At 39.7% G+C, this 7,527-nt stretch overlaps 1 non-coding gene across 1 annotated transcript; it reads left to right on the forward strand.

The window, feature by feature from the left end:
- Window positions 1-7,213: 7,213 nt before the first annotated feature.
- Window positions 7,214-7,320, forward strand: LOC141637661 (small nucleolar RNA R71). Its single transcript, XR_012541846.1, has one exon. It is a non-coding gene; the product is annotated as a small nucleolar RNA R71 (small nucleolar RNA).
- The last annotated feature ends 207 nt before the right edge of the window (window positions 7,321-7,527 follow it).

Here is a 7,527-nt window from a genome sequence, read left to right on the forward strand (position 1 = left end):
TAAATGATATAAAGGCACGAAAACGGTATGTAAAATGGTATAAAGGGAGCTATAAAAGTATATATAAAAGTGATACATCAGACGGTCGTCTGGATGGCAAAGACGCTCGGATTCCTCACGTCTTGGACGGGCATCTTGCCTAGTTGGACGGGCGGATTGTGTCACAGCTTGCTTTTCTTCTTTTCTTCTTCCAATAATCCTCCGGGATTTAGTCGGGGATGCAAGGATTTCTTTATCATTGCCCATCTACTATAATATGTATAAAGGCCTTCTAGTCTTGTCTTCTCTTTGATGTTTGGTCATTAGATTCGATCAATTTAGCTCTATTTTGCCATGAAAATGCAAGATTTGCACTCCTCTCCTACCAAGGAAACAAAACCTCAAAGAATATCCAAAACAAAGGACTAAAGATAGTAAATGACATAATCATGCACTAAAAAGCATAGGAACGAGGCTAATTCGGGGACTAAATGTGCTCAAATAATGGTCACATCAAATATCTCCAAACCGAACATTTGCTCGTCCCGAGTAAATAGGTGACAAAAACTAGGACCGTTATTTATACTAACCTAATAGCATAGCCGATATGAGACAATTAGCGGGTCTCACTCCGCCCCTTCAACTCACAACAAGACAACCATGAGGTAGGATTCCTTCTTGCAAGGCAAGGTGGGGCTTGCCAAAATGACGATACATCCAAGCATTAAAGCACACAAAACAAGTAATGGATGTATCTACAAAAGAATAGCCACTTTCCTCATCTAAGTGGCGGAAATTATCTACAAGGGAAATAATTCAAGGGTACACACTCCTTCATAGATGCAATTTTTTCAAACTACTAAGCCTAGAAGGATACCAATAAATCACCTCCAAGTTGTGTCAAGCTAGGGTACCTTTGTCCTCAATCGTTAAATGCTTTTGTCAAGAGTAGACTCCCTATGGTGTTAGAAACACTGGAGGATCGCGGAATTCCCCTTCTTGCCTAGACAAGAAGAAGAGTCGTCCCCTCTCTACCATGCACAAAAATGGATACGATGGATAAAGGGATCGATAGTATTTGAGTTTCATTTGGGATTTTGCTTTTTTTGTTTTTCCCCCCAATTTCTTGTGGCATACAACATTTGAGAACACTTTCTTTTTGCCATTTCTTTTGATTTTTGGCATTTCAACACTTGACAACTTTCAACTTTTTGCATTTTTCTTTTGAACATTTTAAAAGTCACCCCAATTAGTAACGAGGGTGCCTTATATTTGAAGCATAGGAGTTTTTATTTTTGTTACTCCTCTTTTATTTTGATGCATTTGCAAAGTTTTTGACTTTTCTTTTCTTTTCTTGAACTCAAATTTTTGAACAATTTTTGTGCCCATTCCCTTTGATGACAAAATGTGGTAGAACGTGGATGATGATTGCATGGTTTCAAGAGTCACCTTGGAATAAACGGTAGCCAAAGAGTTATCACACCACAAGGTACTCTTGACTAGGCCTTAATCCATGGGTCAAAGGATACTAGCATGACACATCCTAGGGTGTTTTACAAGTATTCTAACAAGCAAAATCTCAAGAAGAAAAAGCATCTACTAGGGCCTATATACACTTGTCAAGCTATCCAAGTAGACGGTTTCACAAAATTTTTCTAACATGCAAACTACATGCCATGATGCAACTAACATTTATACATCATAATGCATATGCTTCTACCAACTAGTATGCCATATAATCTAAATGCAATCCTAAAATCACATTGTTTATACCGCATCAATCAAAATAAAGCCACATAGTCATTAACATAAAGAGGAAAAAGGAGATTGGAAAGATCATACCATGCGGTCTTCTATATCCTTATGTCTCGGATGTGGCGTAGTCAATCAATGTGAAAAAGGATGAACAAACACAATATATACAAAACAATATATACAAGACTACACTACAAAGGAAATGAACATGTTTTTGGTTTTTCAATTTTTCAATTTTTTTGGTTTTTTCGAAATTTTTTTTATTTTTGAATAAAAGTCAAGTTAAAATTTCCCATCCCCGCACTAGTATGGGCATTGTCCTCAATGGCCAATACGATAGGAAATTATGCAAGTAGGATGCATGATTTCTAAACTAAATGCAAGCTATACAAAGCTATACTACATGATGCATGGGTTTTTGTTATGGCGGAGAGCGTAATTTAGATTACCTCCCGGTGCATATGCATGTACTTCCCCGAACCAAAATAGACATTATTTCTAACGTCTTGAATTTCGGGGTAGTTCATGCACACGGAATGCTGTGCATGAAACTACAAATTGTCATTTTGGATTTTTCATGTGGGAACAATAAAAAGAACACCTTAATGAAGCCAAGGTGTTAGTCCTCCATGTTGCTAGGACTCCTCAAACAAATGATCAAAATACAATAAAGAAAACAAAAGAAGTAGACAAACCATAAGAGGGGTGAAAGAGTATAGGAGCCTCCACGGTTTGCTAATCCTTCATCATATCATCATTATCATCATCTTCCTCTATAGATGTGGAATCATCTCCACTCCCACTTTCACTTCCTTGCTCTTCCTCACTTTCTTCTTCCTCTTCTTGAGCTTCTTCTTCTTTAACATTCTCTTGAACCTCTTCTTCTTCACCTTCTTCATCAACACCCTCATCAACAATATTCTCCTCTCCACCCGGTCTTCCACCACTAGAGGTGCTAGGAAAGAAAGCTTCCCTATCCAACTAGGCAAAAGACATGATGGATTAAGAAGTCCTTGCCTAGCTAGATGTAGGAGGGGCGGATATTGGGCCTTGTAAGCATCCACTCTATCATTGTAAGCTTTCTTGTGCATTTCCCTCATGAGTAGAGTCAAGTAATCATTTTCTACCTCGACATCCTTGGGTTTGAACTCGTGATACTCAAATGGGTAGGGTGGTGTGACAATGGAGGAGGAGGGATCATCAATCTCGCCTCTTTGTTGTTGAATAATGTACTCGGTCTCCTCGGAGAGTGGAAAAAGGTAGTTTGGCCGGTGAACACTCAATCGGCAAATCTTTGAAGGCAAAGTGAAGGATCTAGCTTCATTGGTTAACCACCCATATTTGGTATCAAGAGGAGCATGCTTGACCCACTTAAACTTGTGAATCATGGTGTCCATATCAATGAGATGACCTCCTTTGACCGCCACATAAGTTTTGTCTTTGTTGAAATTTGGGTTGACGTGCTTGGCCAAATAGGTAACTAGTCCTCCATTCACAATAAAAGCGGTGCCCTCTTTACCACAATCGACATTAAGCCATCTTTCAACCAAAAGTCTTAGAGCATTATATGGCTTAGTATATTCCCTTCCTATGTTCAAGGCCGACTCAAGAAGAACAAAATCGAGCTTGGTAAGATGATTAGTGTCATTTCTTGCTATCAAAGTATTCCCAATGACCTTATGCCACACTCTAATGCCCGGATGGTGGACTAATAGAGCGCGACAATCATGAAAACGCACAAATTTCTTTTCGGAAATTGCCTCCCAAAGAGGAGCGGGGTCATACTTGTCGGGGATCTTTTCATAGTATGAGGTATCACTAAGGCCTAAAATCTTACTCAATTAATCAAAAGTGATGCGTCTATTGATATTTGCAAGACAAAACTCGATGTGAGTTCTAGTTTCCACCCTTGTAACTTTCAAGGAACTCGAAAATTCAAATGTGAGGGAGGGTTATGTCAATTATTTCATGGTAAACAATTTACCCAATCCCATAGCCTCAAAGAAGGTTTTGGTTTGTTCAAGAACACCCAACTTTATCAAAGCATCTTCACAAATAAATTTTGTAGGCATAATGGTCTTCTTAGCAAAGAGAACAAATTTATCCCTATGGGAGTCGGAAGTGAAAATTACCTCCGGATAATTAGATAATTGCTCAATGACCGGAGTTGTTGATGTTGTAGCTTCCATAGGGGGACCTTGTTGAACCTCCAACCTTGCCTCATGAACTACCAATGCCTTTGACAATTGTTTTGCTTGAAGAGTTTGTTGCCTTTTTGAAAGTGTCTTCTTTGGGGGTGCCTTGTTACCTCCTTTAGTTCTTGCCATTGTTGATTACACCAAAGAAAGATTGAAATCTTCAATTTTTATTTATGCCCAAATCGATTTAAGATGAAAGAATGTTGCTTTGTATCTTAAAAATCGACTCAAAGGTTGAAGATTTTGGTGTTTGAATGAATTGTTGTTGTAAAAGGAGTGATTAATTTTTGTTGTGGGGAAGTTTGGATTTGATTTTGTTGAATTTGGTTGAGGAAATCTTGTTTTGTTGATGTGGAGGATGAGGGTTTTTGGGGTTTTTGGGTTTTGGGTAGTGTTTGAATGTAGAAGAAATGAAAATGAATGAGGGAAAGGGTTTTAAAAGACCCGTTAATTTTGAAAACAGCAGCAGGGACGAGCGGATTAGAGTCTGGGACGCTCGGATTCTGCACGTTTTGCTTCAGGAAGAGACGCTATGGGACGAGCGTCTTTATGCAAAGACGGGCGGATTCTTCAATGTGAGACGAGCGGATTCTTTGAAAGATGCTCGGATTCTGTTACAGGGTGATTCCTTAAATTTCAACAGCAGAAAGACGAGCGTCTTCTCTGCAAGACGAGCGTCTTGTATAAGACGAGCGGATTCTTCACTGGGACGCTCGGATTCTGTGACAGACCATTTTTTGAATTCCACAGCTCAGCCAGACGAGCGCCTGGTGACATAGGATGCTCGAATTCTGCTAGACGAGCGGATTCCCTTTTGAGACACCCGGATTCTTCCCTGTCCACACGGATTCAGGTCCATCCGTGGGTACTGCATAACCCGTATCATTTTCATTCTTCAATTCTCGTGTTTTTCATTGTAGGGGCACTACAAAGGCATGAATAGCCTAGGCAATTGCTATCCCCACACTAAGTCAAAGTACTACACATCAATAAAATCATAAGTCCCTCCCTCACTTCTCTCAAAAATTATGAACATCTTGATCAAGGCACAAAAATATAAATCCAAAAATGACAAAAATGCAATGTAAAAATTGAAATGCAAGTTAGGGAGTTAGAATATTTACAAATGGTGGTTTAGGGAGGACTCCACCAAACTCTCATCCAATGTGAGATGTCAAGGGGGCATGTTCAAGGTGTTGTTAATGTTACTCAACACCTTGAAGAATTAGTCGAAAACTTGTTCATTATCATGATAAATATCCTCAATAGATCTTTGCACATGTTGTTCTCCGTGATGGTCTTGGTTCATAGCATTACCAATGTAGGGTTTGAATATCCCTTCGAACTCATCATCCCAAAGACCGCAAACTTTGTCTACTTGATCATTAAAAATCTCTTGAGTTGATAGAGACAACTCTCCTTCTTTCTTGTTTTGGCCAATGAGGCCATCCTCTTCACTTGTCATGGGTGAGCTTTTTAAGCTCTCTTTGTTGCTATTCTCTTGCTCTTTGAATGGAGCATCATCAACTTTCTTTTTCCATTGGAATTCCGACTTCTTCCTATCATCCTTCCGGCTATAGTGATCAATCATAAAGCATGGTTCATGCAAACGGGGAGCTCTCATGGTCTTGTCAAGATTGAAAGTTATGCTTTCGTCTCCCACTTCTAGAGTAAGCTCTCCGTGCTTCACATCTATCACCGCACCCGCGGTGTACAATAAAGGTCTACCTAGAATGATTGGAATATTGGAGTCTTCTTCCATGTCAACGATGACAAAGTCCACCGGGATGAAAAATTTCCCAACTCTCACGGAATCATCTTCCCATATCCCTAATGTTGTCTTCGTCGATCTATCGGCCATTTGGAGTGTGATGTTGGTACATTAAAGCTCTCCCATCCCTAACCTTTTACTAACCGAATACGGCATAACACTCACGCTTGCTCCTAGATCACACAAAGCCTTGTTAATCGTGGTGTCGCCAATGGTACACGGTATTGAGAAGCTTCCCGGGTCTTTAAGTTTCGGAGGTGAACTCCCTTGAAGGATTGCACTACTCACCTTAGTGAAGGCGATAGTTTCAAGCTTCCGGATCGACTTCTTTTTTGTAAGGATGTCCTTCATGTACTTTGCATAGGCCGGCACGTGATTGATTAATTCCGTAAAAGGAATCGAGACTTCCAAATTCTTCACAATTTCCATAAAGTTTCCAAGTTGGTCATCAAACTTAGGCTTAGCTTGACGACTTTGGAATGTAAGTCTAATCACAATGGGCTCCTTCTCCTTGGCCTTCTCTTCACTTTTCTTTGAAACTTCTTCTTTTGTTGGTTCTCCTTCCTTAGAGTTTTGCACAACTTCTTCTTTGTCACTAGCTTCCACAACTTCATCCTCAACTTGCTTCTTTGGTCCTTTATACCTCGTACCACTCCTCAAGTGAATGGCACTAACCGTTTCATGTCTTGGGGGATTACTTTGAGGTGGTAATTGCCCCTTTTGTCTTTGAGAACTTGAAGATGCTAGTCGGGTTAATTGAGTTTCTAACTTTTTTGTGTGGGCTAAGATGTTGTTGATGGTGATGTCATTTGCTTGACTATCCTTTTGCATTTGAGTGAAAAACTCTTGTTGATTCTTTTGCATTTGGAGGACCGCTTTTTGAACATCAAAACCTTGGTCATTTTTGTTGATTGTATGGAGTTTGATTTTGGTAACCTTGGTTTTGGTTGAAAAAGGGTCTTTGATTTTGGTTTCTCATGGGAGGTGGGGTGTATGTTGGTTGAGGGTTTTGAACATTTTGGCTTTTGTATGAGAGATTTGGGTGGAATTTGGTGTTTTCATTGTAATAGTTGGAATAAGGGGTACCACTCTTGTATGCTTGAAAAGCATTTACCTGTTCATTTGTTCCCCTACATTCACTTTGGTCGTGTCCCAAAGTTCCACAATTCTCACATATCCCACTTGGGATTGATGAAGATGCTACCATGGCATTAACATGATGCTTTAGTGATTTTGAGCCATAGCCTTTTCAAACTTCAAGTTAATGGTGTCAATATGAGCACTAAGTTGAGCACCCAATTGAGTAATAGAGTCCACTTCATGCTTTCCTCCTCTAGTAGCCTTGCGAGGTCTATTATATTGTGAGTTATGGACCGCCATTTCCTCAATCTTGTTCCAAGTTTGATTATCGTCAACTTCGGTGAACATACCATTTGATCCCATGTTGAGAATGTTTCTTGAGTCTTCATAAAGACCATTCCAAAATTGTTGTACCAAGAACCACTCGCTAAGTCCATGATGAGGACATGAGCGACAAATTCCTTTGAATCGCTCCCAAGCTTCATACAAAGATTCTTCATCCCTTTGCTTAAAACCCGTAATTTGAGCTCTTTGCATGTTAGTTTTTTCCGAAGGGTAGAATTTTTTTGTAGAAAGCTAGAGCCAACTTCTTCCAAGAGTCAATTCCAAGAGTAGCTTTATCAAGGCTCTTCAACCATTATTTTGCGGTCCCGATTAGAGAAAAAGAAAATAAGACCCATCGAATTTGGTCTTGAGTCACACCGGTTTGTGAAATCGCATCACAATAGTCACAAAAAGTCTCCA

Source organism: Silene latifolia, unplaced genomic scaffold (assembly GCF_048544455.1).
Source record: "Silene latifolia isolate original U9 population unplaced genomic scaffold, ASM4854445v1 scaffold_124, whole genome shotgun sequence".
Taxonomy (NCBI): Eukaryota; Viridiplantae; Streptophyta; class Magnoliopsida; order Caryophyllales; family Caryophyllaceae; genus Silene; species Silene latifolia.